The sequence below is a fragment of the Mastomys coucha genome, unplaced genomic scaffold (genome assembly GCF_008632895.1).
Source record: "Mastomys coucha isolate ucsf_1 unplaced genomic scaffold, UCSF_Mcou_1 pScaffold20, whole genome shotgun sequence".
In the NCBI taxonomy this organism is placed as follows: domain Eukaryota; kingdom Metazoa; phylum Chordata; class Mammalia; order Rodentia; family Muridae; genus Mastomys; species Mastomys coucha.
Window position 1 is genome coordinate 7,124,716 of NW_022196903.1, and position 10,086 is coordinate 7,134,801.

Consider the following 10,086-nt stretch of genomic DNA (forward strand, 5'->3'; position numbering starts at 1 on the left):
ATCTAAACAATAGAGTACTGCTCAGCTATTAAAAACAATGAATTTATGAAATTATTGGGAAAGTGGATGGACCTGGAGAATATCATTCTGAGTGGGGTAAACCAATCACAAAAGAACACACATGGTATGCATTCTGTGATAAGTGGATATTAGCCTAGTAGATCGGAATACACAAAGTACAAACCACAAACCATAAGAAACTCAAGAAGCAGGAAGCCCAAAATGAGGATACTTCGTTCCTTCTTAAAATGGGGAACAAAATACCCATGGAACGTTGTAGAGGCTAACTATGGAACAGAGACTAAAGGAAGGACAATTCAGAGACTATTCCAACTGGGAATCCTACTCATATTCAGTCATCAAATCTAGACACTATTGTGGATACCAACAAGTGCTGGATGACAGGAGCCTGAGATAGCTGTCTCCTGAGAGGCTCTGACAGTACACGACTAATACAGAAGTAGAGGCTCACAGCCAACCATTGGACTGAGTACAGGCTCCCCAATGAAGGAGCTAGAGAAGGTCCCAAGTAGCTGAAGGGTTTGCAGCCCCTTAACATGAACAACAATATGAACTAAGTAGTACCCTCAGAGCTCCCAGGGACTAAACTCCAACCAAAGAGTACACATGGGGGGACTCATGGCTCCAGCAGTATGTGTATAGCAGAAGATGGCCAAGCCTGTTATCAATGGGAGGAGATGACCTTGGCCCTATGAAGGTTCTATACTCCAGTGTAGGGGAATGCCAGAACCAGAAAGTGGGAGAGGGTGGGGTGGTGAGCAAGGGAGGAATAGAGGGATCAGGGGATTGTTTTAGTTTGAGGATTTCTTTATTTTTATTTTTTTCTTATTTTATATTATTTTTCTTTTTTCTTTTGGAGGGGAACCTGGGAAAGGAGATATTGTAAATAAAGAAAGCATCTAATAAAAAAATTTTAAAAAGTTGTTCTAAAAGAATAAGATCTAATTCTACTGACATATTGAAAGATAATATTTAAATATTCGAACATTTATATCTCAAATGTTTTAATGTTGTATTATTCAAAATATATTTCCATAAATTTATTTTACTGTCTTATTTTGTAAGATTTTTTTTCAGGATTCAATCATAGATCACCTAATCAGTATGTGTTACATTTTGTGTTTAATGCTTCACTCTCAGTAATAACATACTTATGAATTATAAATTAAGTACAAATAGCTCCCAGATTTTGGACTAATTTAATCAAGTACTGTGATTGATCATTTTATAGAATTTTTTTCCTACAGTTATTTATATGTTTCCTACTTGTGGCAAGTTTCTTGACACATTCTATTCATGCAGAAAACCTGATTCTTATTGTAGAAACAAACCAGTTTCCAAAACCCAAAGTTGGCTTGAAACTCTAATAAAATCTTTTGTAAAATCTTTTGTCTCAGAAGCATGAGATCATTTGTGGATATAATAATAATTATAGTGTCTTTATGTAAAACAATAGTGTATTTTTATACATCAGAAAAAAATAAGTAACATAAGAACATTTATAATGGAATAAAAATTATCAAATGCCTAGGATTAAATCTAACAATGCCATGGACTATAAACTGAAATATCTAACATGAGTAAAGGAAGCTAAAGAAGGTGAATGGGGAGTCTGCCTATGAGGATGAACTGAAACCTCAGTTGTTTTTTAAAAAGTAAGTTGCTTTTTTTTTTGTCTGTATGAAAGATGTGTGCATTTTGCTGCAAAATCTCAAATGCTTTTATTGAAATCCTCTTGTGAGAGCTATCAAAATGGCTCCAAACAGCCTCTTTGTCTTTTAAAATTTAAATGCAAAAGAATGTGAATCATATATCCCAAGTGGCAGAGAAGTTACCAATAGCAGGCTTAGATCATGGAGAGTCATATATTCTTATCGGGAACCTTATCACTCACTGCACTCACTGATAAATGGATATTAGCCCAGAAGCTTGGAATACCCAAGATACAATCCACAAACCACATGAAACTCAACAAGAAAGACCAAAGTGTTCGATCCTTCTCAGAAGGAAGGAGTTACAGAGACAAAGTGTGGAACAGAGACTGAAGGAAGGACAATTCAAAGACTGCTCCATCTGAGAATCCTTCGCATATACAATCACCAAACCCAGACACTATTGTGGATGCCAGTAAGTGCTGGATGACAAGAGACTGATGCGGCTGTCTCCTGGGAGTCTCTGACAGTGCCTGACTAATACAGAAGTAGAGGCTCACTGCCATCCATTGTACTGAGCACAGGGTCCTCAATAAAGGATTTAGAGAAAGGACCCAAGGAGCTGAAGTGTTTTCAGCCCCTTAGGACGAACAATATGAATTAACTAGTATCCTCAGAGCTCCCACCACCAAAGCCCAAACCAAAGAGCACACATGGTAGGACTCATGGCTCCAGCAGCATATGGATAGCAGAGGATGGACTAGTCAGTCATCAATGGAAGGAAAAGCCCTTGGTCCTGTTAAGGCTCTATGCCCCAGTGTAGGGAAATGTCAGGGCCAGGAAGCAGGAGAGGGTGTGTTGGTGAGGAGGGGAATGAGGGAGGGAATAGGGGGTATTTCGGAGGGGAAACCAGGGAAGTGAAACATTTGAAATGTAAATAAAGAAAATATCTAATAAAAAAAGAAAAGAGACCAAAGCCTGTTAGATTCACTTATGTAATTTAGAATGTGAGAGGTTGTCATTATATACTAAAGAATCAATAGTGTCCTTGTGAAGTTGAAAACTCCCTTGATATTCTCCCTCTAGCTTGAAGCAGGGACAAAGTAATAAACCTCAGTGTAACTTCAAATCTCAGGAATGAATAGTGTCAATTGTGTCTATCAGAGGATAACTGGTGAGTGTTTCAACCTAGCCAATGGTAGAAGGGGTGTAGTGCTTCTCTTTTTTACTCTGTTTATGTCCTTAGAAAGTGAGCATATACTTAATTGCTCTGGGGAGAATAGTGTGTTTTATTGAACTTACCACATCAAAGAGTCAGTTCACCTGGAAACACACCCATAGATTTGATCATTATTTTTCAGTTGAATACATGAGTACCATGCAATTAAGTAAAAACAATGATCCGTACAGTTGCTTTTCTGAGGTAATATTAATAACAGCATGGAAATAAGCTGATAGTAATTTTCCAAAAGAAAAGAACAACTTATAATAAAGGTAAGAATAGTGATAAATAACAAATCAATGAAAATGTTTGAAAACTAAAATTGAGTAAGGGATGCCATCACTAACCAGTAAGAAATGCTTGCAAAACAATAAGAGAAAAGTGAATACTCAATACAAGAATAGGAAAAATGACAAATTACTAATTAGTGATTACAGAGATGGAGATGATAAAATATCTTCATATTTTATAATCATTCAGGAGCTTACAATGAAAATATATTTTCTTTCTTTTTTAAAAAGATTTATTTATTTTACATATCTGAGTATAATGTTTCTGTTGCTGTCTTCAGACACACTAGAAAAGGGCATCGGATCCTTTTACAGATGGCTGTGAGCTGCAATGTGGTTGCTGGGAATTGAACTCAGGACCTCTGGAAGAGCAGTCAATGCTTTTAATCTCTGAGCCATCTCTCCAGCCCTGAAAATATATATTTTCAATTAAAACTTTAACAGATAAAATTAAATACTTGCCTCAGACTTCTACATGATTTCTTGTTAGTATATCTTGATTGCGAATATATAATACCATATCAATGAATATATTTCAGATAACTCAGAAAAAATTTCATGTAGATTTATTCATATGCTTGTTAAAAGAGATATGATAAGGAAACTAAAAAAAGACAACCTATATACCTACCAAAAAACTACCTTGTTCGATAAATTACTGCCATTCAAAACAGTGTTTGGAAGATTGATTACATAGGCAATAGTTTAAGAACTTACAAATAAGTGAATAAGAGGAGAATATATTAAAATTTAATGAAAGGAATTTTGGACACATTTTTAGTATGAAATACACATCCATGAGAGAGTTTGGATATTCCTTAGTAGCAGGTAAGGCTACCTCACCACGTGGCTCGTTTTGTCCGGCAATGTCTAGTTACACACATGTGAATATTTTATCTTGCTAAGTAGTACATTTTACAGTATAAGGTATTTATTTTGAGATTGGCCCTCTGTGTAAATCATGCTGGACATTAAGAGGCCTAACATTTGGTAAATTTTACTACAGATTTTAATTAGCTACTACAAACAATTGCATTGGTTTCCATATAGATAAATGATCAGTGCCATAGTAAAACAGCAATGTTGGCAACATGATCCTATTTTTATAATACTGAGTTAATGTGCCTAGATTTTAAAATATGTTTTATTTTTGAAATATGTGACAATAGGTGCTTTCCACACATGCACACATGTGTATGCATATGTGTATGTGTGTGTGTAATATGTGATATTGTTTGTGAAATAATTTTATTTCAAATATATATATGAATACAATATTTGAAAATGTCAACAGTATGTAGGAATTTAAAGTCTCTTTTTTATCTTTCTCATTAAGGATAAACCATCTACATTACATGCAAAGTAGGACAAACTTTTTGAAACAAGTTTGAAAGTTCTAAATTCATAATGATAGAGCTCGCTAGAAAACCTAGTTCTTAGAAGTTACTTCAGTTATTCCACTGACAAGAACAATATCAGCCACCTCCATCTCTGAGAAGAGAACTATTACTTTTTCTCAGAAACCAGTTTATCTCTTTTAAAAATCCAATCTCTCTTCATTACTGACACCTGAACATGTTGTCTATTTAGCCAATTTTCTAGGCCAAGAAAAACAGCAGTTCCATAGTGCACTCTAAATCCCCAGACCCCAGAAGATTATATCACCTAGATGAGGTCCAGAATTGAGACTTTCCAGGGAGTACTGTAAGAGCCATTTTGCCTTGAAGGTGTCTCTGCTTTTAGAACTAAGTGATGTGAATTTCCCTGAAATGCTTTGTTACTGGAGATTAGGGAGATCCATTCTCTCTTGAGGCTATGATTGCTTTTATTTAGGGAGGAGATCATAATTCAAGCTTGACAATTTATTACTATTATTACCTTCAGTGACTAAAGTGGAGCTTTAAAATTTGAACATTCTATTTTTATTGCCTGAGGATAAATAATGGCAGTAATTACAGAATGTCAAACTTTAGTCCACATTTTCACTAAAGAAGACGTAGAAAAACAGCTGACAGGTATATGTTGACTTTCAATGGTACTTTTGATCCTTGTGTCAAATGATAAACACTTTTAGCTCTGTTTTTTATTTTCACATAAGTTTTTTTAAGTCCTTCAAGAGTTTAAAACAACCCTGATTGTCCCTCAGAGACATTTTAACAATCAACTTTTAGCTAAATGCTGCCTGTTCTAAGTCTAAGGTTAAAATGCTTTTCATTGGTACAAACTTCCCCAGAAATGGAGTTGTATTTCTAATTTTGAAACATTTAAAGGATACATAGTTTTACTAATAAGAATATTTCCCAGAAACTATAAATGTTTCATAACAATAAAGTTTAAGAAATAAGATGAAAAATATTTTTAGTCATATATACATCTATGAATTTAAAGTTATTGTTTTATTTCTAGTAATGATATTGTAAAAGAAGAAGAAAATAAAGTACAAAACTATACAGTATTTTGGAAATATTGGCTATTTCATATTACTTCACATACAGGTTAATATTCATTATGTATCCTATATACATCTAGAGGCTAAACTTTTCATAGTTAAAATGATAAACTTTGTATAGATTTGTAGTGATTTCAGAACACAAAATATTGTGTGGTAAAGCTAGTCTAAACTTATACTTTTTGTACTTAAGCACTTTTAAAATTGTGCTCATTATATTTAGAAAATGATTATTTTAATTGGTAACATGCAAAGGCCCTTTTCTACATTTCCATGATGCTAATAATTAGATTAATATATAATATGTTCAAATTTATTTTATTTAAAGATGAAACTCAGGTTTTTGTCACATATGCTTCTTAATTCTGAAACTGTTTTCAATTCAGTGAGTTGATACATAAAAAGTAACATAAAGTGTCAGAACATAGGCTTTAAAGTTAAATGAATTTTATCATAGTATATATGAATATAAATTATATATATTTATAATCTGTATACTATATAAATTTATATAACATACATATATTTATAAGTATATATTGTATTTGTTGTAACATATAAATTATATTTGTTGGGTCTTAAGTTTCAGCTTCGAGTTTTACTTGCTAGCTCACATTATGCAATTTGCTTCAATATTTGTAGGCTTCAGATTCTTTTTTGACAAAGTAGATACTCTGCTTATACAACATTTTGACATTTTCTAGGTTTTGTGACATTTTCCATTTCTCTTTGAAGCACATGGATCACCACTTAGCAGGTTCCTTGAAGGAGAAGGTACCCAGAAGCATTTCGTAAAGATACTTTCTCTACTCTTCTGCACCTAACAATAGACTAAAGGGAGCCAGTGTGCATGGACAAAACAGAAGCAGATGACAGGATATTCTATCTAAAAGCAGATATTCTACACAAAGCAGACAGCAAGCTCACTGTCCATAGAGATCACAGCAAAGTGGCTGGACAAGAATGGTAAGCACAGAACCGGGGCATAATCTTGTATGCAATTCCTACAACTTTAGATTTCTGCACATTTGTTCCAGCCTTGTTTCTCTCTCTCTCTCTCTCTCTCTCTCTCTCTCTCTCTCTCTCTCTCTCTCTCTCTCTCTCTCTCTCTCTCCACTCATTTATTTAAGAGCTTTTCATAGGTTCTAGTCCTGTGGTTAAAAGTCAGGTAAGCAGGTAAGACACAACCTGCCTGTTGGTGTTGTTTCAACAGATTCACTATAAGCTCACTATAAGGGAATGCCTTTAAATGAACTAATTCCAATGTGGAATTTGCTGTTAATTTAAACATTTTCCATATAAATCCTAACTTTGGACTAAAGATGAATTTTAATGCAAGAAATTATTCATTCATGAACTGTTTAAAAAACCCAAACAATATATCTTCAACTCTATTAAGTTCAAAGCATTTTTACAAAACTTTAACATTTTCTTTCTAATGTGTTGACTATAAGTATTTATTTTAATACCCCATGGCCAGTGAATAATAACTTTAGAATAATGCAAAGGATTAAAAAAAAACTGTAATTCAGTCCAGATGCAGCTTCAAATTTATCTATCCCTCGCTGTTTTAATTTGATTGGTTGGAGCAACTTGATATGTCCTCACCTACAAAATATTATTGGAAGATTTTGTTGGTATTTTCCATTTTCTACATACAGCGATCATCTTTCCTACTATATTTTTAAAGTCAACAGTCACTGATACGTTTAATGGTAGAATAAATACCCAGAAGATTTTAGCCAACACAAAATGAACTCAACAGAATGTTTGATGGGTCCTGGTCTCCTAATGTTAAGGTAAACTACTTTATTACTTAAATTTTAAATGTAAATATATTTTGGTCACATTCTTCCCATCTCCCAAGAGCAAGGTGAAACTGAATAAAATAGATAAAAATAGAATATGAACTTATTATATATTTTGTAATCCAGATTTAATTTGAATACATGTGCTTTGCTTAATTTAAACAGCAACACATTAAATTGAAAAATAAGCAAAATACTTAAAGTAATTGTAACAATTAACCATTAACTCTTACCAATATACCAGGCTCTAATACCATGTAACTTAGATGAATAATTCTAATGAATTGCAAATTAGAGAAAAATAGGCAATTTATTAACAATTTTTGGTAATGTGTTGGTAATTTTTACTTCATCTCTTGAGCTGAGATTTCAGGAGAGCAATGTAGACGTATGAGCTCTGCAATACTCTTTGAAGCCCCATCATACTAACTTTTATTTTATTTTTTAAACATATGTACATCAGTAGTAGGAATTCTGGTCTCTTTAAAAATACAGAAATACTATGTAAATGTGCCTTTGTTTTAATCCCAGGTGTGGGATATGGGACTGCTTCAGATTTTCCAGAGCAGCTATTGTTGATCTTTTGCTCTCACAGGGGCATGGTTTTGTCAGGTGATGATAGCTTACATTTGAAATTCTTAGTTCTCTGCTTTAGGCAATATTCACTAACACTTTTTAAATGCATTTAAAAATGCATATTTACTTATGAGGACACTTGATGCAAAGACATTCCCTAAATTACATCATCAAATTTTAATATTTAAATTATGAAAAAGGAGGAAATGATAGAATATCTAAAATCAAAAATTACAATGTATAGGAGTCTATATGAGAAAAATATTTCTGTATTTGACAGAAACAGTCAAAAAATTTTTAAAAGGATGATGTGTGGAATACTGAATTTAAATAGACATAGAAGATGGAAAAACCAATAATAATCAAAGTTGTTCTTGTGAATAGACAATGAATAGAATATACAGGGAAATTCTTAGATTTTTGGTATATGGACATAAGTGACTATCTTGTGATGAATCTAGGAATAAAAACAGTAAGTAGCTGTGAACATAAAAGAGTATAGATGAGATAAATTATTTTATGTACTTAGGTAAGGAATACTGAAAGATTTACCATATATGTAAGGAGCATTTGTGTATTTAAATACTAATAATGAAGCACTAAAAGTAAATATTTTTGTATTTTTGTATGTTTACATATGGTTTTAAATATTTAGCTTAGATTTTAAATTATTTGTAATCTACTTATATATAATACTCATATACATTTTATATATGACATATTCATATATGATCTCTCTATAATGACAGTCCAAGGCCACAATCATTTTGTCTTTATAAAAATGATTAACAAGATCCTTTCTACTTCCTTCTTCACCTAGGAGGAGGCTGGACTAGCCAGGAGGTACAGGCCTCAGAGGCGGCAGGGCAGCTGGCATAGGATCCGTTCTATCTCCTCCTTCACCTAGGAGGAGGTTCTGCAGAACCACAGCCCTCTCAGCTCCATCCTCGAAAGCACAGAGCTTGCCTCCGGGGAGTGCTCCAACACAGAGACTCAAGTAAGATCTCTGTTTTTCTCTCTGGTGACCTTTTAAGGTAGGATCAGCCAGGAGGCACAAGGCTCAGAAACAGCAGGGCAGCCAGTGCAGGATCCTTTCTACCTCCTTCTTTACCTAGGAGGAGGTACTGCAGATCCACAGCCTTCTCTACCCCTTCCCTACAAGTGAAGAGCCTGTCTCCAGGGTTTCTTCTGACCCCAGGACTCAGGAGGGACAACTGATCCACATCGCACTGCACATAGGTCTTACCTGAGGAGAGCTGATTTCCCAGAAGTGCTGACACAGGCTTACAGACCCACAGGAGGAACAAGCTCCAGCCAGAGACAACAAGAACATCTAACATCAGAGATTAACAGATGGCAAAAGGCAGACATAAGAATCTTACCAACAGAAACCAAGATTACTTGGCTTCATCAGAACTTAGTACTCCCACCACAGCAAGTCCTGGATATCCCAAAACCCCAGAAAAGAAAGATTTGGATCTAAAATCATACCTCATGATGGTGATAGTGGAATTTAAGAAGAGCATGAATTAAATTAAATTAAATTAAACAAATACAGGAGAACACAGGTAATCGTGTTAAAGCCCTTAAAAAGGAAACACAAAAATTCCTTAAAGTATTACAGGAAAGCACAACCAAACAGGTGAAACAACTGAACAAAACCATCGAGGACCTAAAAATGGAAGTAGAAACAGTTAAGAAATCACAAAGAAAGACAACTCTGGAGATAGAAATCCTAGGAAAGAAGTCAGGAACCATAGATCCAAGCATCACCAACAGAATACAAGAGATAGAAGAGAGAATCCCAGGTGTAGAAGATACCATAGAAAACATTGACACAACAGACAAAATGCAAAAACACAAAATGCAAAAAGCTCCTGGCCCAAATAATCCAGGAAATCTGGGACACAATGAGAAGACCAAACATAAGGATAATAGGTATAGAAGAGAGTGAAGACCTCCAAGTTAAAGGGCCAGTAAATATCTTCAACAAAATTATAGAAGAAAACTTCCCTAACCTAAAGAAAGAGATGTCCATGAACATACAGGAAGCCTATAGAACTCCAAA

The 10,086-nt window shown here is 34.1% G+C and overlaps 1 long non-coding RNA gene across 1 annotated transcript in view; it reads left to right on the plus strand.

Moving 5' to 3' along the window:
• LOC116097993 overlaps window positions 1-8,951 on the plus strand; it is a 77,458-nt gene extending 68,507 nt beyond the window's left edge. Inside the window, exons 2-3 of the long non-coding RNA XR_004121645.1 lie at window positions 6,370-6,600; window positions 8,839-8,951. This is a non-coding gene — a long non-coding RNA (uncharacterized LOC116097993). The remainder of the gene's footprint in view (window positions 1-6,369; window positions 6,601-8,838) is intronic.
• The last annotated feature ends 1,135 nt before the right edge of the window (window positions 8,952-10,086 follow it).